This window comes from Cyanistes caeruleus, chromosome 2, assembly GCF_971803275.1.
Source record: "Cyanistes caeruleus chromosome 2, bCyaCae1.hap1.1, whole genome shotgun sequence".
Taxonomy (NCBI): domain Eukaryota; kingdom Metazoa; phylum Chordata; class Aves; order Passeriformes; family Paridae; genus Cyanistes; species Cyanistes caeruleus.
This window is the reverse complement of record NC_141702.1, coordinates 119,668,181-119,694,869: the sequence shown is the minus strand read 5'-3', so window position 1 is coordinate 119,694,869 and position 26,689 is coordinate 119,668,181. Positions and strand designations below refer to the sequence as shown.

General features: G+C 41.2%; 1 protein-coding gene across 5 annotated transcripts in view; it reads right to left on the bottom strand.

The window, feature by feature from the left end:
- The window catches only part of RTN4 (reticulon 4), an 86,240-nt gene extending 59,571 nt beyond the window's left edge, over positions 1–26,669 (bottom strand). For 4 of the 5 annotated variants that reach the window (XM_086875103.1, XM_086875104.1, XM_086875115.1 and 1 more), the window contains exon 1: positions 26,555–26,667. The gene's annotated coding sequence lies outside the window, so the exon portion shown is untranslated. Of the gene's footprint in view, positions 1–26,554 lie in introns of all 5 variants that reach the window. The other variant, XM_086875102.1, reaches the window with a different exon arrangement.
- Between the last annotated feature and the right edge of the window lie 20 nt (positions 26,670–26,689).

Genomic DNA, 26,689 nt, shown 5'->3' with positions numbered 1-26,689 from the left:
TTTAAAGTTTTTTTGGTTTTTTTCTTAATGGTTACATCTTAGAGTAGAACTATTCATCTCTTTGGCACTTTTGACCACAAATAACATTTCTCAGTACTGATGTCACCACATTAATCAGATTTTAAATGCAGCCCCCTAACTACCACTGAGACCTGTTTCTACACTGTCACCAAAACTCATCTTTTGCATCAAGCTTCAAACTGATAATGGTAATGAGGTGAACTATAGCAATAAAATGGCCCCATGTAGCCAACAGCAAAGTACTGTCATTCAGCCCCTCTTTAGCTGAGGAAAAGCAAGAACAGCCTTGAGGCTCAGCACTTTTGGGAAGGTCCAGCCACCCAGACTAAGCAATATTCACTTACCAGCTCCAGCTTTGTTTGCAGAACTTGAAACCAAGTGGAAAACTATACCAACAACTCCTCGCTGCTCAGCTCCATTTGTCCTCTAACAGCTTATTTTGGGGAAGGAAAGAAACTTGTTGCTGGACACCCTTCATACTTTCACAAAGGAGCACAAAAGAAGGAAAGTCGTCATGTCTCAATTTCACTTGTTCCCAGCAAGCTTATGTCCTGCATACTGTCAATCCAGCCCTGAATATTTATATCACTGCCAGTCAACAGACTGTGTTCTCTCCCAGACTGCCAGCCAAAGTGATTGCTGAGAGCCAAGCTGCTGCTGTTCTTCCCTGTCCTTTCCAAGGGCTCAACTTCATGTCACCAGATAGAGAAAGATCAGCCTGAACAAGGGGAACATTCACACATTCTCAAGTCTCAAAACAAGAAAGCAGATTTATCCACTGTTGCAAGAACCGAGGGCAGAAGGAGCAATCGATTTGTTTGATCAGAGATCTTTTGGAAGCGGTGTTGGATCAGAAGACTCTGTAGGAATAATATGAATATTTTGGTTGCTAAGTCTGTGAAGAGGGTGGTTGGAGCATCACAGCAGAGGTGACATTTAGCTGGCCATGTGCCTGCCAGCTTGAAGAGATCAATCACTGCCTGATAGAAGAGGTGATGAATTTCAGAACAGAACAGGAACTATAACTCAGCACTTCCAACACGCTGGATGTGACCCTGACTGCTCATCCAACATGTCCACCACATGACCAAAGGAACTGGGATAGAAATTCTTTTTGTCAGAGTCATTCCTCTGTTTTGTCATCCCTTAGATTACCATCTGACCAGATGGGATAAGTGTCAAAGCTAAATCTGCAGCATCTGTCCCACTCATTCTTAGCAGGATGTGGGGAACATATTCTTTTACTAGTGATACTTGGAGAAGTTATCCTCTGAAGAGTCACAGATCTATTCTGTGACTGATTCAGCACACAAGGGCTTATTTGGCATGCTTGAAAGATGGAGAGAGAATCAGAATGTTGGTTATTTTCCTAAATTCTCCGCTAATTAAGGTATTTTAGCTATCCGGGACAGTGAAATTTTATTTTGATAAACTGCCTTTTGAAACTGTTATGGAATTTACTGATGCTCTGCAGATGCAGGCCTCTCCTTACTACTACCAAACAACTTTTGGGATGTCAGTTTTTATTTTTCTCCCAGGCTGCCCACAGTTTTTGACAGTGGGTCAGACTCAAGGACACAATCACTCAAAGAAAATAAATTTTCAGCTAAGCACATTCATTTCCCTATTCCTTAGTATGGTTCACAACCTCATGGCAGTGGCATTTTCACAGGAATGGGCTCCCCAGTGAAGACAGGATCATCTTTGAAATGTGATCTTTGAAGAAATAGAGGTCATTATATATGCTCTTCATTGTTCCACAGATACTGAAAACCAAATTGTTTTGCTAAAACTGAATTACTAACATAAAGACTTTGAAATGCTTGAGCCATACAGTTCAGAGGAGGCTTCCTGAGTTCCATTAAACCTTGAAAAAAGGATGAAAAATACAACTTCCAGTATTTTTGTCTTTATCTAACTCTTTGGCTGTCATCTGCTGTTATGAGCCCCAGTATTTGCTAAATTTTGTCCCAAATCCAGGCCTATGATGTACTACTTTGACATCACCTGTATACACTGAATGTGAACTACACCACTCTGTTATCTCAGCTCTCTATTTGCCTAGAACAATAAACAGAAAAAAAAACCCAAAAAACTTTGAAAAAAATATTAAAGTCTTTTTTCCATAAAATCCCGTAGTAAATTACATGTATTAGAACAGGCCTGAGAACCAAGTTTTGATCAAACAGTTATACTAAGTTAGGACAATGTAATAGCTACTAACCATAAATCAAATTGTGACCTGTGTTTAAAAGTGGCAAAAAGAAAAGTCTAGAATATAAACCTTAATTTTTTCCTGCTTCTGAAGCAAAAGACAGAATGGGAATGAATTCAGCCTACTCCAGTTACTGCTAGATGATGGATGACTTCATTCATTCAACTTGCAGCAGTCCCTGAGGTTGCCAAGATTCGGAGAAGACAAAAACTCCTCCAATTTCCAGCACGGGTCTGCAGGCTTTGCACCTCCAGTACAAGCTGCAAATCTTGGTGTTCCTTTGGGAAGCACTCTGGAGCATGGGACACTCTGAAATGTCCATGTGGGCCTTACCAGCATTGAAAAAACGTCCATCCAAAAACTATTGAAGCTTTACCAAATTTGGCCTCTTAACTTGAGACTCGATTTGACTAAAGCCCCAAGCAAACAACAATATTCCAACAATACTTTTCCAGTCCCTGCAGGACAGTTTTAATCTTCTGGTTCTGGCAAGGGAAACCTCGGTTCTTCTGGTGCTCCTGAAATGGAGAATAGTTCCTGCAAGCAAAGAGGAAGAAAGCTGAAGTCACATGCAGTGTCACACAGATGAAGTCATGCACTGGCATAACAGTGAGTGTTGTCAGTTGTCAAAGGCCATCTGTAGCCAGCAGACTTAAACTGTCATCCTGGAAAAAGATGCAAACAAGCCTAATGGGAGATTGCATTATCCTCTTCCTGGCATTCAATCAATGAAGCTTGTTCCCTGAACAGATATAGAAAACAAAGGGCCGCATTCTTTCATTGTCTTTTTTTTTCTTCTTTAAAAGAAAATCATTATATTTTGGCACTTGCTATGTTTTCAAAATGACAGGAAAAATAGGAAGAACCGAAGAACTCCAGAACTGAAGAGTCACTTGTCAGTCGTGGTTTGTGTGTACTCGTTTGCTCCTACAGGAAGAGAGGGATTGCTCCACTGTTTGTGGAATTGACTCGGGGTTTTGATTGGATCGTTTAGGGGTGTTCTATGTAAACAATTTGACACGCTGTTTGTGTGCTTTCTCTGGTCTTGGAGGTGTGGGGAGTTATTTTACAGTGTCAAACACTCTGTGGGAACCGCTGGAAAAAGATACTAAATCGAAGATCCGTTCCTTGGAGCAGGAAATGGAGACACACTTAGAGATGATGCATTAGGTGTTCCCGAGGGAAAGCAGTGACGGCTCCCAGTACATTTTGTGTCGCTCCAGCTGGTGGCAGATTTCCAAACCAACCTGCAACAGAAGCCAGATGTGCTGGGGAGAGGTCCCATCCCACCACGTGTAGGCCCCTGGGATGCACGAAGGGAAATATTCCGAGTCCGTGTTCCAGGAGGAAAAGATAAATGTGCTTGTTTGGTTGGTCCTAGTGCAGGCAGGGGCCAAAGAAGAGGAGCAGTGAAAAGTGAAAAATGAGCCTTGGGATCTGTGCCTGGTACTGATGCAAATGAAGGTGAAACTATACAAACAGCAACACAATCAGACCATTCATCAGTCCTTCATTAGCAGCTTTTTTTTGCAACTCCATCAGGAAAGAAAAAACCTTCCCTCTTTTTGTGAAGGACCAAGAGGGTTGAGAAGAAAGCCTAATTGGTGAGTGTAGAGCATGCACACTGCAAGGGCATTTGTAATGCAAATGGGCTAACCCCGAATCCATAGGTGGTGTTAGTGTAATTCAATTTACACAGCCTTTGTCCTGCGGAATCTCACTGAGCATGTGATAGGGAACCTCAGCTTGTGGCTAAACAGTGTCTGCCACAACCAGAAAAGCTTCCAGGCCGTGCTAAGATACACATCTACACTTGGGATGAAACCAAAGGCAGCCATCTCGCTCAGACTTACAGGAAAGGTCAGATTTCCATAACACTTGCAAATCTAACGCGCTGGCCTTGCTTACCCACAGGAACACAATCACTAGCAGTGAAAAATGACTGCTTTAAAAATCTTTTGCATTCCTGTAACTGAAGAAAAGTTTTTCCTCTTCTATTCCCCCGGATGATCTAGCATTACAGTACTGTTTACATATATGTGGATTACACTCTGGGCTCCCAGATTTCCATACTGTGAACATTCCTGCCACACCCCATTAAAACAATCCGACTTGAGCTTTTTACAAACCTCTGTGTCAAAATTTTCCGTGCCATTGGCTGCAAATTTTGGAGAGCTTTTGAGCAAGAAATGATTCAGCTGTTTCCAGGAAATAAGTCAAAGGGAAAAACACACTGTCATGGTGATAGTGTATTTAGAGGGTTGTGTTTCGGGTTGTTTTTTATCTGGAAGAGCATGTAACTGTAACTGTTGACCTTATGTGATCTTGTTATTTATAAATATATAAATATTAGAATTATAGAGAATCACAGAATGGTTTGGCTTGGAAGGGCTCTTAGAGATCATCTTGTTCTACCCTCTGCCATGGGCAGGCACACATTCCACTACCCCAGGTTGCTCCAAGCCCTGGCAAACCTGGCCTTGGACGCTGCCAGGGATGGGGCAGCCACAGCTTCTCTGGGCAATCTGTGCCCACCCTCACAAAGAAGAATTCTTTCTGTGTTTCTAAATTTCCCCTCTTTCAGTTTGAAGCCGTTCTCCCTCATCCTGTCACTCCAGATCCTGATGAAGAGTCCCACTTTATCTTCCCTGTAGGCCCTTGCAGATCCTGGAAGATGCTGGGATGTCTCCACAGGTGAGGTGCTCCGGTCCCTTTATCAACTTCATGGCTTCCTTTGGATTTTCTCCAGCAGTTCCATGCCCTTCTCATGTTGGGGGCACCAGAACCGTACAAAATATTCCAGGTGGGGTGTCACAAGAACAGAGTAGAGGGGGAGAATCACCTACCTCAGAATTCTAACTCAGATGAACCTTGTAGAGTTTCTTGAGTCTGAAGCCCCTGAATTTCAAGAGATCCCAACATCTTTTACAACTCTGTATGTAATCAGACAGTGTAAGCACTACCCACCTGCAGGACTTTGATCTGTAACTGCTGAAACCAAGTGCTAGAAGATGAAGGCACTGAGAATGAGGTCAGGAACCTGGTCACCCCTGTCCTGCCCATGGTAACCTCCTCCCCAGTGCAGAAGGCAGCTGTTCTCTCCAGATTGACACAAGGATATCATGCAGGAAGTGAACAAAAAGGGATAAAATGTCCAGCACAGAGAGCTGATTCTATCTATTAAAGATTTCTCCTACTAAAATGAAATAAAGCATTGCCAGGTTACCTAGAGAGATCACAGATGGGGACTTGGGGCAGCACAGCTTGTTTCTTACTTTTTCCTCTTTGTTCCCATCATAACACTTGTAACATAAACGCATCACACTCGCTGAGCTGCTGATGTGTGCTGTGACAGGGCTGGATTTTAACAGGGAGAAAAGCAGAGGCTGAGTGTTCAGCTCAGGCTCTTTGGAGGAGTGCCTTGTGCCACACTGGGTCCTGCCTCTGGAGCCACAGTGCAGCTCTGATGCAATTCCAAGTGTGCTTGCATGTCAGCTGAAACACTGTGCAGAAGTATGAGTAAGGGAAATTATTACTTCAAAAAGAAAGTGCAAAAATACTAATAATCGATAAGTAATTTGAAGGACTGCTTCAGGAAAACTAACACAGCCATAGAAATACCATTAAATTCTGTGGAGGCACAAGGAGGAACAAAAGAAATTCAAGACCAAAAGGGATTAAGCCTTTGGAAACAGACCAACAGCCAAGGATTCTTTGGATTTAAGGTCAGCCTTAGCCACTGGCTGCATTGCAGAAATCGTATCTGAACAGATTAGAATAAATGCAGATTTCAGCATTGTGGTGCCTGAGCCTGAACACTTGCCAGCCCTGTCCTTGATTTGACTTCTGCTTAACTCTGTGCCAAGTCTGAGCAGCACTTCTTCACATCATGGCTGATCAATAAGGATCTTTTATGCATGAGCTGCCCAATTATGAAATATATAATACAGATAACTGACAACAGGAGACAGAGGAATTCAGAGGAGAAAGCTGAACTTTGAACACATGATGCACTATTAATTTGTGCAGTGTGTGCTTGTGTACCTGGCTGCCACAGATAGTTTGTGGTACTATCTGTAGAGATACTACCTGCTATCTGTCAGATGTACAGGTATTATCTCCTATCTGTGCAGATGTGATTCCCAGAATCAAATCTAGTGAAATCAGAAAGGTGGGTAGGAGTCTGGTTATAGCTGGGGGCTACCACAAACACCAAACATCAGTGCCAAAGTAGTTAAACAGAGGTGGCCAGGTCCACACATTCACACACTGTCCTTGCCAATTTGGAAGGGATTCATCCCTTTCAACCAAAAGATGGGCATACAAAACAACAGGAATCAAAACTGGAGAAACAACTGCCCATGGTGTTCCCAAACCATCCACAGGCTCAAAAGCAAACCTTTAATTCTAGCTAAAATTAGCACAGCTGATATTGATCAACCTAGATTTATTTCAGACTCTGCCTTTCCATCTCCCTTTACATGAAAATAACACGCCTTTAGAACAATTTAACATGCACAGCTGCTGAACCTGTTTAAGCATGACTCAGAGTGAAACATGAACTGCACAGCAGGAAAACACAGCCCTTGCTCTGGGATTTCACAGGCCTGGATCCCAACTCCTCATTACTCACATTTGACTTCAAGGAGAAGCTGAGGCAATGGCCAATATGCAAGTGACCCTAGTGGGGCCTAAAAAGACACAAACTGGGATCAGGACCAGAACAGGGTGCTGAACACTGGACAGTTTAGTTCACTCTCTCTACAATTTAAATCCTTACAAACTGGAATTATATGCAAGGTGCAACATTTCTTCAGTAAAGTAAGGAGGCAGGAGAGACCTCCTCTGAGACCTCCCTGAGGTTCAGTTCTGATAGAAAGGAAGGAAAAGACAGTTTGGCTGACTCAAGTCTGTCATTTTTCTGCTTTTTAAAGTGAATCTGACTCACACTTTGTAGATTGTTAGTAAACAGATTTTCAGAAATAAAGAAGGTCACAAAGAAAACGAATGAATATTTCTGATGAACATTTTAACTTTACAGGCCGTTTGCAGGGCAGTCTGTGAGAGAATAATATGGTCACATGGCCTCTTGAATTAAGAGGGAGTGCTAAAGCCACACACAAACATAATTGGATTTAAAATTGGATACCTAATTAAACTTCACAGATTACATCAAAATAATTAAACCCATCCTATTTTCTCATACATCATTCTTAGGAACTTATTTTAGTAGCATCAAAGCAGAGTTATTGGTGTTTTGATGCAGTTTCAACACCCCTTTCAGATGGAGGATGGACCCAAGACATGATCCCCTTCCACTTCAGCATCCTTTCTCACCTAGTTGCTGATGCTTGTGCGGCCTTTAAATACATTGTACAGAAATTACTGGCCCCACCTAGCATTTGTTACTCACAGCTGATAAAGCTTTTCCTGTAGCACAGAGTATTTTCCTTAGACTGAAGTGGGGAAACCAGAACTGGATGGATCCTTACTGAAGCTTGAGAAAAGAAACCAAAACTAGTTTTAAACAAGACCAGCTTGTTTGACAGACCTGGATGTTCTCTGGCTGCAGTGATCCTGAGGAGAGTCTGCCATGGGCTAATTCCTCCTGTTTCTGGACAGTCTAGTTCAGGTCAGGTTGGATCCCTGGAAGCCACACCGCAATTTCCATTGCAGACATGGCCTGAGGGGAAAAGCCAGCACTTGTTACAGCCCATGGTTCAGCCTGCAGTCATCAGGACTGTCCTGTCGGGATTACATCACCCTGGATTTACTTTTCCTTTTCAAAAAAAGTCCTTCCAGATGCTACAGCTCAAAAATAAAGCAAAAGAACAGCAACAGAAGTACACTGGTTTCTTTAGTCCAGGGACACTGACAGCAGTGAAGCATCACCAGTTCTTATCAACAGCTCTTATTTCTACATCCTTAAAAAGGAAGATATTCTCGAAAAGCCCTTGTGAGGGAACTAATAATGAGTGCTGCTGGGTAATTCTGGTCACAAGCTTGGGAAGTTCCTAGGCAGTAGCCAAGATGATCTGGGAGTAAAGAGGTTCTTTTGGCTGGATGCTGGTCTGCAGGAAGAGACCAATCTTAAAGCACAGGCACAAAACAACAGATGTTCTGAGGCACCACAAAGGAAGGGAAAAATGGTGTTACCACAGAGCTTGGCAGGTGTGTTAGCACTGACAGGGAAGCCTCATAACTCGTGTGCAGCAGGAGATATTTCTGGAAACCAAAATACTTCCATGTAGTGCAGTATCCATTTCCCAAGATAAGGAATAATTTCTTATATACAGTTCAAGAACAAAATTATGAGGCACAGTCTGTGTTCATGAGAAAAGTTGTTAACATACAGGGTAAATGGAGATTCCCTTAATGGACAAAATGAAAGGTTTCCTGTTCTGTCAATGCCACCAAGAGTGATGTCAAAGACACAATATATACCAGAGATCCAGGTGAGAAAAATCCTTCTTATTTCTAGCCCAGGGGAAATTCAGAATTAGAACTAAACTTTAGAAATTAAGCTTTTAATGGGATTCCCACAGACCTTCAAACAGCCCCTGGATATGAGAGAAGTTAAGATCAAATTTAAAGCTCCTCTTTTAGGTCCCCCTCTGTGCCTGAAAACATCTGTCATACATGGAATTATCCCATCAGGAAATGTGGTAGTTCAAATAAAACCAGGAACATCTCCCAGGACCATGCTCAAAGCAATCAGGAGTGGCTTTTCTGGTTTGGGGGAGTGAATTCAATGCCTGCCAACACCAATATCTCAGGTAGAACTGCAGCAGCTGTTGAAACTATCATGCCTGTGCTCCTTATATTAAACTTTTACCTCAAAAACTCCTAATAGTCATAACAATTATACTACTTGTGACTAAAGGTGAGAACAAGCCAAATGAGTAAAAAGCAGGGAATTCGAAACAAATTTCCAATTATGAGTAACTCTTTTAGGAACTTCAGGTTAAATGAACTACAGATGCAATTTTTTATGGCCATATTGTAAATTATGGAAAGACTGGAAGAGCCCAGTGTCTCTCAGTTTATTTGGAATGAACACAGTTTGCCAAAAGAAGAGGATGCCTCTGTCAGTGAATGCGCACTCTCAAGGACAGCAGTGCCTGGCACATTAGCTTGGTACCCTTATTCTATCAAAAGAAATATTAAGACGTATTTCTATTAGATCAACACTGTTTCAGCACTAGGGAAATATTTATGCTTTCAGTTTCTTCTTAGATGGGTGCAATTATTACTGTAATTTTACACAGGGCAGAATGGTAACAGAGACAAATCAGGTCCCTTAATTACCACCCACTGAAAACCTGACAGTGTTGTTTCAGGTTAAACTTTGTTCTGCAAGCAATTGTATTTATTTAGCGTTTATCTCCATCTCAGGAGCCATGAGCAGCTCAACAGGTATGTTTGGAAATTGCTGCTCCTCTGTATTTGGGGCTTCAGCAACTGATGCAGGCCATGCAGAGTGATGGCAGCCAGAACTTCCACACTGTGCAGAGGGCTTAGACAAGGACATTTGCAGTCATGAATAATCCCCTCAAGTCCACAGACAGCCCAAGTAATGTCTATATCCACTGACTTTAGGGGGAGACACTCTTAAAGGCTCAGGGTGTCATGCCTGGAACTGAGTTTCATTTTCCCTAGCAGCAAAGCAAAATTGGTATTTACTGCAGAGAGCTATTACAAGGGTTGCATAATGTTGGCAGAGTGCTGTGAGCATGAAATATGCCTCATATCACTAAATATGTGACAGATGTACCTGCAGAGAACTCATTAATTCTGATTTCTATTCCTGTTAGTCTAGAAATATTAGCATCTAATTGTTAGTTTCTAAAATATTCTGACAAACTTTTTTTAACTGAAAAACTGTGTCAGCATTTATTTTGGAATATCAGATGAAGTCTGTTCTCTTGTATGCCCCTCAAGTAAAGTGTTACAATAACCTCAATTACCTAACAGAAAATGGTGGGGCCTCAGCAGGAAGGCTTTAAGGAGGAGCTGGGAGATCTCTGCTCACTAAACCCAAATGAAGAAATCTTCAGTGGCATAAGAAAATCCTGAAAATGAAGGCCAAATCCACTGCATGTGGGAGACACAAACACTATGGCAGCACTGTAAATATTCTGAGGCTTTACTGCAGTGCCCATCAAGGAGCAAAGGGCTGAGTGGGGACACAGCCAGCAGCAGCGTGCTGTAACTGCAGTCTGATATAAAGAAATCCAAAGGAATTTGCATATCTCCTGTCCTTAAAGAGCATCTAGTGGAAGAAACACCAATTTTCTCTCTTCTGATGCTTTTTTCCCCCCCTGGAAGTCTCAAGATCAGTTCATTCTGCACAGATACCAGAGCCTGGAAGTGATACCCATAGCTGTGTTCAAAACCTTGCAAAAAATGAATTCATCCATCTTAGTGGCAGACAGAGCTCACCCTGGCAAACACTGCTTCCCTGGAAAGGACAGCAGGACACCACATGTTGTTCTGTACAACAGCATATGGGGAGCAGGAATTTACTGGAGGTTTCCCCAGACTGCAGCTTTGGGGACAAAATCTTCTATCAGCTTAGACCTCTCAGCCTGCCTTGCTAGCATCTGGTGACTTGAAAGCCTGACAGAGGAAAACTTCATTTAACCAGAAAGATACCAAAAAATGGGTATTGACAGCACAGCAGCAGTACCTTTGTAAACACCGAGTAAGAAAACCAAACTAAACCATGAAATAGAAACACTGCTTTACGCCACAGTTTGCAGCAATTACAACCCTGGTCAGTAGCAAAGTTGGAAATAAACCTACTGGCCAACAGATCTTTGCAGGAAATACACTGTTTAATTATTTAATGATTTGGGGAGGGAGCTAAAGAGAAGGGAAATGTACAGAAGAAACATGTGGGAATGTAAACATTTGCATAGCGTGGCAGCACAAGTGTGGACAGGAGCAATCCCAGTGTGGGTTTGCTGAGCTGTTTCCCACAGAACACGTACACAACAGGTACTGCATTTGCATAGGCAAATCGGGGCAGTTTTCCCTCTCTGCTCATTTCACTGCCAGTTAATTTTTTTATTTGATTGTAGTGTTAATCTAGAACACAGGTCTCTCTTGCTGAGGCTGAGGGTTGTCTTTGTTCATGGAATAATATGCTCAGACAGTCTCCAGCAGGAGGCCTCTGCCAGTGCCTCCAAAAGTCTTAGAAGCTTTTTCTTCCAAGTGTGCCCAGTGAACAGCAACACTTTCCACAGGATGTGAGGAGTTTTACTGCCACAGTTTCATTTTTAATTTTGACAAAATATTCACTGGCTACACGCCTACCCTTGCCTTCTTTTTGTTTGATTAGGTTTTTGGATCACCACGGTGTCATGTCTCACCATGAACAAGAGTTCAGTCTCTGCCCATTCCTTCAGTACCTTGCACACTGCAATTTGACAGAACTCAGTCCCAGCTGAGTGGGATGAAAATCTTTGAGATCTGTTTCTAAACAGTGCCATAACTCATTGAAATCTCTAACAATATTTGTACTTCGGGAAACCAAACCAGCATCACCACAACAAAGTAGCTTTTTTCTGAGAAACAAATCACGGTGCATAAGCAAATGGCATATTGAATTTCTGAACTACTGCTAAGCAAGGAAGCAAACCTTAGGAAAGGATAACTTTGTTGCTTTGAAGTGCAGCAAGGCTGAGAAAATGTTTTTGACAGGTCTTAGAAATGGACTTCTGCTCAGCTTGGCACATTTTCATTGTGCCATCCTGAACTATACTGAGAATTACAAAGAGGATACATGGAAGAAAAGAGACAAAGGGATTTGTAAGGGGTCAAATAGTTCAACAGAAGCCATAAAATAAATGAAAATTACAGACACAGTCTCATACTTTCAGTCCCATGCAGTGACACACCGCCTAGGCTATGTGTTAAACAGCCTTAGGTTGGCAACATATATGCTACAATACACTGAAAACAACACATTTTAAACAATTTGTGTTCCATGTACATGTGGGATTTTATTTGTAGGACTATTGAAGGGTATTGCTGCTACTCTCTCAGTAAAGCTATTAGTATAAATGGGACCAACTCCTACTGTCACAGACATCATAATGCTAAAAGGTTTAATAGGCTGTTTGGCAGGAGACAGACAGAATAGATTCAGCTGCTAAAATGGTGACACTGACACTTTGCCCTTCGTTACCCGTGTTCTTATCTTTCCCTACAGAAAAATCAGTGGTGGATGATGCAAGCTGTCAGTCTGTGGGTTTGTGCTTAGGCTGTACCACAATGGCCCTGCTTCACAAAGAGGAACTTATTTCCCAGGAATATTTGTAATCTGTTGCTACTAAAAGTTTAATTAAATATAGCATTAGGGCACTAATTAACACATAATAATTACCTGCTCTGACTCTCCTTCACTCCCATCATCTAGCAAATACACAAGATTAAATCAAAATAGGCACACAAAGTATATTCATGGCACGGCCTCGCTTCCTTCCCATAGAAGTCAACAATAAATAATCAGGCAAAGAATTCCATAGAGAATAAATTGCCTAAAAGTAAACTTTAGTATCTTGACAAGCTGGCATTACATGGCAGTTTTAGTATTCATTTATGGGTCCCAGTTTTATTTTCGGTCCTGCTGACATTTTAAGGCACATGGGACACTCCAGGGAAAGGACACCTGGACAGAACTGTGCAGACACACTGGGTACCCCGAAACAGTTAAAAAGAAAGATATGCAGGGGAAAAATAATCATCCAATCCAACAAAACCAAGCTGTACATGAGATAAAACCCAAGATAAATATCATGCCTTTCCAACCAGAAAAGGGCCAGGCAGTTTTTTGCATCCTTCACAATTAATAGGCCAGAGCACTGTTCCCAGAGTTCTCTACTCCCTCAAGAATGCTTATCTAATCCATCTTTAATCCCTCTGTGTTTTCACCTGAGTGCTGAGAGCAATAGAATGAAGCTCCACCATCTAGTCTCCCATCTTATTCTCTCCAATATTTATGAAAGCAAAGAAATATTTGAACACATGTTGCAAAGCATGACTAAGGAAAAAAAAAGTAATTCCTGACATGCCATCCCTATTACACCCACCTAAGCAGTTATTTATTTGCAGTGGCCTGGCCTTCTGCAAGGCTTTATAAGGGGTTTATCTGCCATACGGATTTATTTCAGACAAGTGACTACTTAGTGAAGCCACATCTGGAAGGATTTTTTCCTCCTGCCATGGGCATTACCCTCTGAATCTCGCAGTGCTTGTCTGTCCCTGTCACTAGCGCTGCAACCAGCCTCCACACAGCTTCGGTTCTTGCGGGAACAATGGGTGGGTGTCGCTTTGGTGCATTACTTGTTGCTGCAGGATTTAATTCCAGGAGACATCATCCCACGGGAGATCCTCGGGAGCTGCACCAGGTGACACCGAGCCAAGAGCGGGTGCGGCACTCGGTGTTCTCGGGCGCCACCTGCCGGCACTTTATTGATCACGGCCATCCCTGCACTTCCATGAGGAATTTTCCCTTCCAGCGGTGGGAATGTGCTACCCACAACGTCCAGCAAAGCTCCTAAACCATAGCCTGCTCTGTTTATGCTGCTGCCGGTACCCCACCGTGTCTCAACAGTTGATCCCAAGCCCCAAAATTTAGGTCTGATTTAGACGACTCAAAGCGTCGTGGTCATTCTGAGGTGCAGTGAGGCCGATTCACCTCTTGCTGAGAGATAAAAGTGTGATTTGTGCCAAGATCTGGACTCAAAACCATGAATCCCCATTTCCCTGAGCTCACAAACACACGGATGTAAGACTCCAGTTCATGCCTATTCCTAGAGAGACTGACAAAGGCATCACACAGTGTTCTGGGAAGAACAAACTGTTGTTTCTACAGATCTTTGTCATTCCAAACCCAGCAGAATAAATACCTCTAAGAGTCAGATATTCCAACGAGGCACAAGAGAATTTAGCATTATTTGTGTGTGACAAACACAGTCTAAATTTGCAAGTGTATGAATCAAACAGGGAATTTCCAGAAGCATTTTAGAATGAAAAGACCACTGAGCTGTTCCTCTCCAAAAAAACCTCCTGCCACATGCAGGCCGTAGAATGAGGAAGAAATTCAGCTCTGAAATTCTCTGCTGATGACACAAAACTCAGTTTGGAAACATTAGCTAAAGAAAAATACAAACCTGTTCCTACAACCACAGCTATGAAGACAAATTGCATATATTCACCAAATGGAAATTAGAAGTATATTTAATAGCAGGGCTTAGCAGAAGCAAGTGTACAACTATTAAACCCTGTCATACATTTTTTTGCCAAAGGATCAACCCTAAGAATAACTAAACCCACCCTGTAAGTATCTCAGTGCAAAGAGGATTTAGACATGTGCAGCTAATGAGGGATGTATTAATCCTGATGCATAAGAATATTTATACCCATACTCAGTGCTGAAGGAAAATCCTGAATATAACCTTGTATTCAAATATTCCACGAGCAGCTGCCAGTTCCTGTTTGCACTTCAAATCCCAGCCTGGAAAGAAACTGCTGGGATGTAAATTCACCAGCATTACTTGCCTGTGAGTCTAATGAAAGATACAGCCCTGCTGGAAATGGCAAAGCGGTGCTGCTTCAGCTGCATGTGGCACCGATCCACGTTCAGTAACCCACCACTCACCTCTCTGCTCTTCAATCCAGTTTCAAATATCCCAGAGGAGAAAACTATAATCTTCCCAGAACAACACTTCCATAATACCCACACTGTAAAGAAATACTCCCTCCTAACCAATTCCACTTTTCGGAGTTTGAAGTTAAATACTGATATGACTGTAAACAATTCCATTCATTTTTTGGATTTCTATGTCTCTTTCTGCTGAAGAGCTCAGTGAAAATGAGCATTTTGTATACTAAAAAAAACCAAACAACAAACCCAAAAAACCAAAACAGACTCCCCTAGAGGAATTAAAAAGGAAAGGCATACAAGCTGTACAGCCACCAGCTGAAGGCTCACTGGATGACAGTCTTTTCTATCTGAAAAATAAAGCTATACCTGTTTTCTGAAGGTATTCCTTCAATCTTTCTTATGAATTCACGGTTGCTTTCTTGAGCATTCCCTGCTGTTCACCCAGAAAATTTGCATTATTTGATTTTCACAGCTCAAGGAGTGCCTATGCTGCCTTAAATTTCTATATTCTCTCCTACAGTTTTCTCCTGATTTGTTTTTCTCCCATCTCAATGTTCATAAATAATATTAAACTTTCCTCTCCTCCTTCCTCACTCACACCCAGGTCTCTCCTCTTTCAGCTTTTCTCTCTGTGTAGCACTACACTGTTCCTCTCTGTTCTTCCTGTTCTTGAGCCATCAATTCTTTCACAGATGAAAAGGGTAACAAAACCAAACCAACTATTTATGTAACTGATGATGTGACATGTACATTTTTATGGAATCACACATTCACAGTACAAAGTCACAGCTTCCCATCAAATGTGAGATCCTGGATGCTGTGCCCCAAAACATTAAATACCACTTAAGTGCCTCAGATTCCAGCACAGAATCACCATTCTCTCTGCCAGCTCTTTACTCCTGTACTTTCCATAGCACTCATTACCTTGGATATGACTCTTAACTAACTCTTCTTCCCTTTCTGACACCTTTCCACTTACCTTACCACTCCTTACCCTGATTATATTTAAATATAATAAATTCTATTTATTCCTCTTACTGGCTCTAAATTTTACATCTCATCCCAAGGAATTCCCTCTGTGGGGACTGATACAAATGTAGCCAACTGTTCTTCTCGAGATGAACTTCAAACTTGGAGGCAAAGTGTAAAAACTCGAATGAATCCTTGTTCTGCGGAAGTGGCAATACCACCTTTGGGTATTTCCCCACCCCAAACAGCATGAACAAGTCTGTCCATGTCACTGTTCTGCTGCTGCCTTCACTGCCCATTTTAATGGAAAAATGTGCAGGGGGAAGTTCTGATTTCTGTTCCCATGCTGCACAAGAGCTCATGAGCAAGACTTCATTTGCAGGACAACTATATATAGAACAAAAGACAATCAGGGCTCCAAGGAATTTACAATTAGAGATGAGACACAACACATGTAAATTTTCTACAAGGAAAGTAATGAGATAATAATATTGGCCAACATGAGAAGTGCTAATCATACAATTATGACCAAGATTTTTGTCAGCATTGCTGTAAGAATTCATTACAGAACTTTCAAAAAATGACCATGAAAACAAACAGTTTGACCCAAATAATAGAATTCTTTGCAATTAAGGGGGAAAATCTTGTTGGTGATAGTAACTTTGACTGCAATGCAAGTTCTAAAGATTAAGGATGCTTTTTTTACTGTATCTGACATAATGTAAAGCTTTTTTGCACAAAAGAGCTAGCAGAGAACAGCAGTAAAATTTATGTGAAGGAAAACCTGGATCCTTCATAAGATGTGATAAATACAAATGTCAGGTCAGCCAATCAGTTTTAATTAACTTGAAATCAGAATTGCAAGGACAGACTGCATTAAGCCTACAGAGTGTTCATGTTCTGGTACTGATGAAATAAAACTAATAGCTATGAGATCAAATTAGAATGAAGAGGTAATGTTAAGAACTAAGAAGTATTTATTTTTCACCAGTGTTAAGTTTAAAGACATTTCAATAACAAGTTCTTCCTTTGACCAGCTTTGATAAATGAATCAATACCACAAATGCAGTTATAGAAATGTGGGGAGGTGTGTGGGGTTGTGCTTTTTTCATTTTACTATCTATCTTCCCTACTTGGTAAAGCAGCTACCAGGAGATTTCTGATTTGTGAGGCAAGAGCCCCCTAGACACAGAGCATGATCTCCTGAGAGCCCAGGGGAGGAGAAGCCCTGAGTGCCGGCAGTGGCTCCTCGAGGTCCCGCTGCTCGTGTGTGCCAGAGCGCTTTGAGCAGATGAGGCCTCATCCCAAGCTCACCAGGTAAAGGCACCTGCATGAACCTGCAGGCACACCCTTCCAGGAGGATATCAACACTCTGCAGTGCCTGGCACCTCATTCCATCTGCTCCCCTCTTGCAAAAGCCAAGAGAGGGAAAGGAGCTGCTCCAAATGGGAAGCTCAGAAAGCAGCATAACTGCAGTGATGGAAGGAGCCTCTGGCACCGTTCTGTAAAACAAGGGCAAATATCTTCTCTGAAACAAGTACCAATATTCTCCCTCTCTTTCCTCCACCCTTTCCACAGCCCTTGGGAAATCTCTCTCCTCCCACTCCTCACAGTTTCCTCCTGTTGTTCCTCTGCTGCTGAATGATCCTGTTGCCTGAGCAACGGCAGCTGAGGAGGGGAGCAGGGAGAGGGGCCTGGCCCAGCTGTGTGCTCTGGCAGCAGCTCTGACCCCACAGCAGCAGCCTCAGGAAATGAGCGGCTCGGCTGAGTGAGGTGCAACACCCTTATTAGGTGCTGGGCATTTTGCAACTACCTTATATTTTTGTGCAATTATCAATAAAATAACCTAACACTCATGGCTGTCAAGAAAGTAGTTGTTAAGCTTATCTACACATCCAGATTATATTCATAATGCAACCACATTTGTTACTCTTTAATTTTGGTCCTAGTAGAACTCAGATGTACAAATTAACCAGCAATTAATCTCTAGAGTCAGAATGTGATCTAAAAAATTCAAATTATTATGCAGTCTCTCTCCCCCTCTGCTCCTTTCATTGTGTATTTTAGAATTCAGAAAAGTAACCAGAACAAAAGTGTCTATCAATGACCTTTCCAGATCTACTTCAATATTTGTAGTGTGCTTTCCTTTCATCTTTGCTGTCTGTCTCTTGGTATTTGAGCAATATCTGGTGAAATGAGAATGTCGTCTCGGTGCTATAGCTCTGCAAGAAATAATAATCTCTGCAAGATATCCAGCAGAGATTTCTTTTCTAATATTGTTTTATTGCAAGAAATCCTTTTCTTTTTTCTTTTTTTTTTTTTTTTTAATAGCGTTCTTCTTACATGGTTTTGTGTTTCTGCAGTTTATGAAACTCCATGGGCTGCTGCCCCTCCCTTGATGGTTTATGAACAAAATGCTTGTAATTGGCTACTTGATGCTCTGGTGATCCCAGGGAAGCAGGTTTTCCTGCTTTGGAGCAACCCTCACTTGCAACATCAAGCCTGGAATAGCCTGTGCTAACACATCTCAAATGACACTTCACTCTCTTTTTACTAGAATTTAATTTAATTAATTACATTTAATTTATATAATTTATAATTTAATTTTTACTCTGAAATAGAAGCACACTTAGTTAGGTGCTCCAGTTGCATCAGGTACTAATGGGGAGTTACAGGGAAATTATTTGGCCTTTACAATTTCATATCAATATAAACTTCATTCAAAATTAATTTACTCCATCTTACCCAAATGCCTTCAGCAGCTGCATGCTTGCTAATCCTGCCCCTGCACTGTATTTATAGAACTTTTTAAAAGAAATTTTAGACTATGCTTATTTTTGCAGAGCATAAAATAGAGAACAACTGGAGTTCAAGGCTGACAGACCCAACCACAAAAAGCTCAGAAGATAATCCTTCATTTTTTGCTCTGCTTTCTCCAGAGATAACCTACTTCCATTTTCAGCTCTCCAGCAGAATAGTCAGACTGAGTATCATCAGAGCAAAACACAGTCCAGAATTTATGGCTTACTAAATTCAGGGAGAAGCTTTAATTAATGAAGTCTCAAGCGCTGTGACTAGACAGCAGATTCCATCAATTAATTTGGAATAAAATGACCAGGATTTCTCAGCACATCTGGAAGTTTCAAAATGATCTGTCACAAGTGTTACTGTCTCTAGGCTTGGGAGAGCCTGGATCATTGCAGGAGGTGCCTTTTCCATGGCTCTGACCAATGGCTTCAACAAATCAGGTGGTTGTATCCAGCTTTGAGAGCAAAAAAAGTCATGGAGTTCAGGGAAGGAAAGGGACTAAGGCCAAACATCCTTAGTGTGACTCATGGATTTCAGTGGGATTACAGAGGGATGGAAATAGACCACATTTACCCTATTAGGTCACCATGCTAATATCATTAATCTTCTGTCAGGGAAAGATTGCTCCTCCCATGCTGAGATTTCAAGTATAAGGATAATTTGCCTGTGGGGGATACAAGGAAGGTAGAAGAAAAAAAGTGAAATAATGGTAAGAGCTTGAAGAAACAACATAAAAAAAATTGAATATCCTGATTTTCCTTAAAAGGTCCTAATGAACATCACTTATAGACTCTTACCAATATAAATCTTCATCAATACATTTATCATTTATCTGTCAACACAAATTCTTTTATACAGATAACCTTCTACCCATGATTTTCATTAGGTAAAAGCTGTAGTAACTCTCACATCACATAAGAGATTTGTGATTAAAGCATGCAAAAAGCTTAGTTATGCCCATCTCCACTCCATAAAACTTGTCAGAGTAATATTAAAAAAAAAAAAACAACTCACAAAGACAAAAGTTGAATAAAATGAATATTATCACTTCCTCAAGCTCTAATGAAACTTCTCAGTGAGGGGGTGGAGCAAAACCATCTTCAGTGTGATAAGGGCACTCAGCTGGAAGTGGATCTGGGATCAGTTTTGTGCTTTTTCCAGTGAATAATGAATGAGAGAAGATGAATAATGAATTAATTTTAAATCAGAAGAATTCCATAAAGCAGGAAGAACAGTTTATGACTTCCTCCTTCAGGTAAGTGTCCTGGGTAACAGACGCTTAATGGAAGTAATCTCCCATTTCCCCTCATTCCCATAGCTTTAATCTCCCATTGAGTAAGATCTTGTTAATTAGCAGCCTAATTTCTGCATAAATCAAGGTATAATGCTGTGGCTGACCTTTGGGAGTGACTGCAGCACAGCAGCCATGTATAGACAGGAAGAAATTCAGCTTCTCACAGGTTGGCAGTAATAAATTGCATAGGACCATGATGCTATGCACCTGTACATTTTGGTCATTCTTCAAGCATTTTAGAAACTCACAACTACTTTATCATATTTTGACCAGACAGTTTCATCCAAGTCAGTCAGACACTGAGAAAATGATAAATTCTAAGTTTGATTAATAAAAAGAAAAAAAGAAGTATGAGTACTGCCAGTATCCAAAATATTTCAGAATCTCTCTTACCAGTGAGGTGACAAGACAGCTCTCATGCTTCTCCTGCTGTGAAACCACCTACTTTTCCTTCAAAATAATATCTGAGATTGGAGGCAAAGTTCTGCAAGGCATGGATCTTTAAACTTGCTTGGGCATTTACAGATGCCTCTAGCTTTTATGAAATTCCATTTCTTCTTTATACTTCACTTTGGGTGTTTGAATATTGCTAAAATACCACTTGGTTTTTACAGACAGTCTGGGTAAAGTATCTTGACATCTTGCTAGAGAATTTTTTAGGGAGTTTTTTTTTCAAGATGAAGTGACTGAAAATTCTTGAGGTTACTGATTAAAGCATGCATCTAAATTGGTTTAAATCTCAATGGATGATTAGCAACTGAGTCTTGGACTGGGAGACACCAAGCTCTTCAGAAGGAAAAAGAGGCACTCAGGGCCACACTAATACAATCCTTCCCAGTCTGCTTTAGGTAGTATTCATTTGACACTGCACCTGCACTTTCTTGTGGAGCTTGATTTCTGAAACTTCCAGAGGGTGCTGAATACAAAACAACTAACAAGTAAATAGGTCAACAACAGAAGCACCTAACTCAAGCCTGCCATTCAGTCATGCATCCCTGCTAGAAATCCCTGCTGCACAGTGAAAATGGCTACAAAGGGAAAAAAAAAAAAAACCCAAAAAAAAACCTTTATGGTTTGGTCCACCACTGTCTTGTTTGATTTAATAAGCACTTTCATTTCCCAATGAAATTAAACAAAAACCATGAAATCACTCTGGGGAGCGTGGCAGACACATCTGCACTGCTTTCTTGCATGGTCAGCTTCTGTGCAGTAATACAGTCAGTGAATGATCTTTCTTTCGCTGTTTTCACTCTTTTGGTCAAAATCTGATCTATATTACATTGTAAATTCAGTTACCTTTTTAAGGGTTAGATACTTAAGGGCATATCACTCTACATGTTGAAAAGTGAACTTCCATACTTTTCTCAATTCCTAAACCACACAATATCTGTACAGTAGTAATTCTTCTTTTGACTACAGTTCTCTTGTGAATCCTAACTGCAGATTTATCCATATAATAAGTACACTTTTAAAGAGAGCCAAAATGTATTAAAACTGAAACAAACCAGTAGTAGCTACATGTAGCTCAATTACTGAGATAAATGTTATTTGGGAACATGTAGCACAGTTACAATAGCAAATGACATTCAGTATTCTTCCTGTTGATACTGGCTGTGGGCTGAGAGCTAGGAAGAGGCTCTGCCAACAGGCACGCAGGGAATCTGCAGTTGGGCATCTTCCCTTCCTTAAGGCTGAATTATCCATGTTTTAAGGCTCAGCCTGGGCCAATACTGGCTCTCACAGTTTAATATGATCCACAACCCAGGCAGTTCTCACAGCAGCCCTAGGAGCAGGTGGATGCACGTGACCACAGCCTACATTTGTTCTAGACAGGCATTTGTGATCTGGACAGGATTGGCTAGATTACCCTGACAATCTGCTTTGTACTGAGACTCCAGCAATGACCTAGCAGGGAACAAACCAAAAAGACCAAGCACTGGGACATGCCTACACTGCACCCCCCTTGTCCAGCTCCCTAACGAGGGCTCACTCAGAGCAGGTCACTCACACTGACGCTAAACCCTGAAGCAAGGACAGACCTGATGGACTGAAGCCGGCAACACAGATGCATAAACCATTTCCATACCATTCCAGAGCTTTTTTTCTCTACGGAGAATACACTTCCAGTTAAAATACAAACATGCACACATTCTCACACAAATAACAATCAACTAATATTTGTTGATAGCAGCAATCCCAGCACTGTTTGAGATGCTCAGTTTCCTACAGCTCATCCAGAGCCAGGAGGATTCTCCACTTGCCTGCTGTAAGCGCTCCCTCTGTTGTTGTGCAGAGGAACTACCAGCAAACATGTTCCAACAGCCTGGAATCTTTCTCAGCTTCAACTACTCCATCCTCAGGTAACTTTTCATGCTTATTTCCTCCACAAGCAACCTCTATCTTGGCCCAGCCTTACAAAGTACCGGTGATATCATTTAGAATAACAATGCATCTAAGAAAAAGTAAAACCCACATTTCAATATCCTGAATTTGCCCTAAAAAGCTTTTCATTATTCACATTAAGCATACTGCAGAACTCACTCACTGATTTCAATGTGGATTAGAAATCCAAAGACTGAGTTGAAAAATATAAAAGTGATGAAATTAATGACACTTAAGAGAAATAGTGTTTATTTTAATTTAAAAGCTTTAAAGGCCAAAATCCCTGCTTGCACTCAAAACCATTCCTGAAACCCACAACAGTGACAGAATGACAGAGGAGCTGCAGGCACAGAAGTCAGGGGCAGTTTATTGGAACAAGACACAAAAATCACATTAGATGCAAATAACTGTATGTGGATGCCAAGAACCTAATTTTCAGAAATTTTCTTTAAATTCAAGCACTTCTCTTAGCTAAGTCCAGGCAGATACGTGTTAGCTTGTCTGCAGAGTGCTTTCCTGGCACTTTTTGCCCATGTGATTTGCTGCAGCTGTCTGCCCTTGGCCTGGGTTCCTGCTGCCTGGACAGCTTCTGCCCCTGGGTCTGGCAGTGCAAGAAAAAGCCTCACTGAAAACCTCCAGACCTTGGAACCAAGCAGGATTCTGTTTATTTTTGTGTCCCAAGCACTGAGTGCTGAGGTTGCAGCTTGCCCAAGAGTCAGCTCATCGAGGCTCCACTAAAAGCCAAGTGCCTGCAGAGTTCTCTCTGTGGAAAGTTGCCCAAAGGAGCACTGAATCCAAAGTAGTTTGTAGGCTGGAATGGGAGCCAAGTTAAAATTTCAGGTTTCAAAGTTTGTTATTAAAATTTTGTTTTAACAGCCCAAGCCCATCCTTTTTGTGATGGCCTGAGGTAAAAAACAGTTCCCATAAATGAAAACCCTAGCTTTCTAATCCACTGTTAACTGAGACAGTGAATTAATGCAGTTTTAAGACAGTTTTCCAATAGAAAGAAGCAATCATCTGAAAAATCAACTAGCAAGATTATTCTGTATTTGTGTTATGATTACCTCTCCCTTTCCCCACCATAAAGCCTCACAATGATCCTGATTTTCCTGAACACTGTGGAAAAGCTGGAGGTGATAGTAAAATCTAACTTTTTACCTAAGAACATGTTTTTTCCTGTAAATAGAAATATCCTAGAATGACAATATCAAGAAACACTAGAAGAGATGGGAACCTGAAAATCCTCCTGCAAAATGGTCTGAAATACGGTGAGGAAATAAAATAAGAATTAAAAATGGTATCATGATGAAGCAACAACAGTCCAAGGAAGAGAACATATAGAAGAAAGGAAAGGATACATTTTGCCATTGACAGGTAAATCTCAAGGGGCTGGAAGTCCTTAGAATATACTGATTTTCAAGTGAAATTACAGAAAATATAGCATCTGTGATTTGGGGAGAATTAATCTAATTAATCAATGGCCAGAAACAGGAGAGAGCTATTTTTGAGTAGCAGTTACTCAGCAGGCTATAGGAGATGAGTTAATGAACTAATCTGTGTTTGATATCCAGGGATTACATTAGCAATGAGATCTCAGCACCCAGAAATAGACTGCTGCATTACTGGGGTTTTCAGCAGCATCTAAAGCCCAATTCCTTCCAGGACTCTGGATTCTCTTGGAAAAGCCTAAAGTTGTACATTTTCATCTGTACACACAGAAATAGATTTAAGATTTGCTTGTCAGTTTTCACAACACACAGAACAGCTGAGCTCTGCAATTTCAGTTCCTTTAGAGAAAGGGCCAAGGAAGAAGCTCTGAAAATGGATAAAAATGGACTCCATGTGCATGGCTGCCACAGCAGCACTTTTATTAAATTATTTATATATATATATATATATATATAAAACATCACAAAATACAAGATATGGCAGGGCAGGATTAACCCCTGTACAATCTCATCAGAGTCAAAATTGCTAAAGCCTTTAAAAAATAGTAATAAAAAAATCCCAAACCAAACAATCACAAATTTATAAACTAATATACTTATATAAAAGTATATTTTCGAAAACTGAGGATATTTTTTTTAAGAACTGGAAAAATCCCCTCAGGCAGACGATTTTTTTATGAAACATCCTTTGCAGCATCAGTTAAATTCATATTTTCAGGTTAGCAAGGTTTTACACAATCAGTAGCAGCTGCCATATAAAAACAAAACAAGAATGGAAACATTTAAAAATATAAATGGAAGAAGCCAGAGACAATTATCAATGTCTTAATTGAAATAACATATTTTGCACATATTTTAAACATTGATAATTTAGTTCAAGCTCCATTGCTCTTTTCCTATAGCATAACAGAGCTGAGGCCTCAGATTCCAGAGCTTTTAATCTCCTGGAAAGAAAAAAGTGCATTCCTTTAACCATTCTTGGCAATAATCACCTCACATTCCCACTTGGCTGAAGTGAGGACATCCTTGCACACAGTAACATACTGCATTATCCACGGATGTATTATTGGAAATGATGTTTACAGAGAGAGAATGAACAGGAAAACAACTTTCTGGAATACCCTAATAATAAGGCAGAATGAAAATAAAATTAATAGAGACTATAATAGAGCAAGCTTCATGGTGCTGCTCCAAGATAAGAAAAAAAGCCCCAAAAGTCAAGTAACATTGTTCAAGATTAAGAAAATGCAAAAAATTTTTCATTATGAGGCAGTCTCTAAATTCACCTGAAATTAAACAATCACCAATATTGTTTAAAACTAAGGTAACCAGCACTTATTTCAACAGCTGCAGCAGCATATAATATATATTTTTCTCTAGGTGGGCACAAAACATCCTTTGCACTTACAGCTGTGGAAAACCAAGAGAGCAAGGGCTGTGCATTTTAGTAGCTTAAAATAGCAATCCAACTCAAGATTTAAAAGCAGAACCATTATCCCTTATTCCTATCCATCTCAAAAACCAGGAATCTTGATTTATTCGAGGCTTTTGCCATCTCAGTGTCTGAAAAAGGCAGAAATAGGCAGGCAGGCAGGAATCCCTCAGGAATTTCAGCAATAACCTTTGCACAGAAGGGCTGGTAATGCTAACACAGGGCATGTAAATAGATAAATGTCATGAGTCTTTTTAGTTTTGTTGATTTTCTCCTAGTTTAGGACAGCTTTATCATTTCAAAACTTCCATAAAGTTACGAAAAATGGTTTTCAAGCATGAAGCCTACTGTTATTCCTAGGATTATGAATTCATTACAGTGACCCTGACTCTACGGCAGTGATCACAAGGGCACAAAAAGCAGCTGAAAATGTACCAATCCTTGATTTCTGTAACAACACAGAGGTCACAACTGGTCTGCTTATGCCAACTGGAGACAAAAAAACCAGCAAACTACTTTCTACATGCTGCCAAGTGCTTATTTACTTGAAAACTATTTGTTATCTTTCAAAACACATTACTGCATACAATGTAACACTCCTCAGATAGCCCTTACCCAACAGAACCCACTTTTTTATCAAAACACTCAAGGGTTGAAATTGTTAAAATGACCCCAGATGATTTATTCAAGCAAGTCCCGATTCTGCTTTCACCTTTCCCATATTCGACTCATAAGCATAAAACCACCTAATAAGTCATTTTCAAATCGTGACTCAGGGCTCCTTTATTCCCAATTTACCTACGATTTTTTTATTTTTAAATTTAAAAAAATATTTTTTATTTAAAAATCTTTGCCCACATAGAAACCTGGAATTAATCTCGAGGAATCTGCAGGTGGAAAAGTGCCTATAAGGCGTGTTTAAACTGCCTCCTCAGGAACCAGGACATCGAATTCTGGGATTTCACGCTGCGGAAAATCACAGAATCCCAGAACGGTTTGGGTGGGAAAGGACCTTAAAGCTCACCCAGCTCCGTCCCCCGCTATGAGCAGGGACACTTCCCACTAGACCAGGTTGCTCCAAGTCATGTCCAACCTGCCCTTGGCCGAGACCCAGGTACATCAAAACCACACTATCCCTGAAAAATAACAATCCCACCGACGGCCACTACAATGCACAGGAGAACCGAGTCACGCAGCTGAAGAACCCCGCCCTCACGGCCAGTCCTACTCCTCCTCCTCCTCCCCTCACAGAGGCCCCGCCTCACCCGCCATGGCGGCTCCTCCTCCTCCCCTCACAGCGGCCCCGCCTCACCCGCCATGGCGGCTCCTCCTCCTCCCCTCACGGCTGATCTGCCTCATCCGTCACGGTAGCTCCACCTCCCTCTTCATGGCGGCTCCTCCTCCCCTCACGACGGGCACCGCGATGCACTGTGGGAGCCGCCGTTCC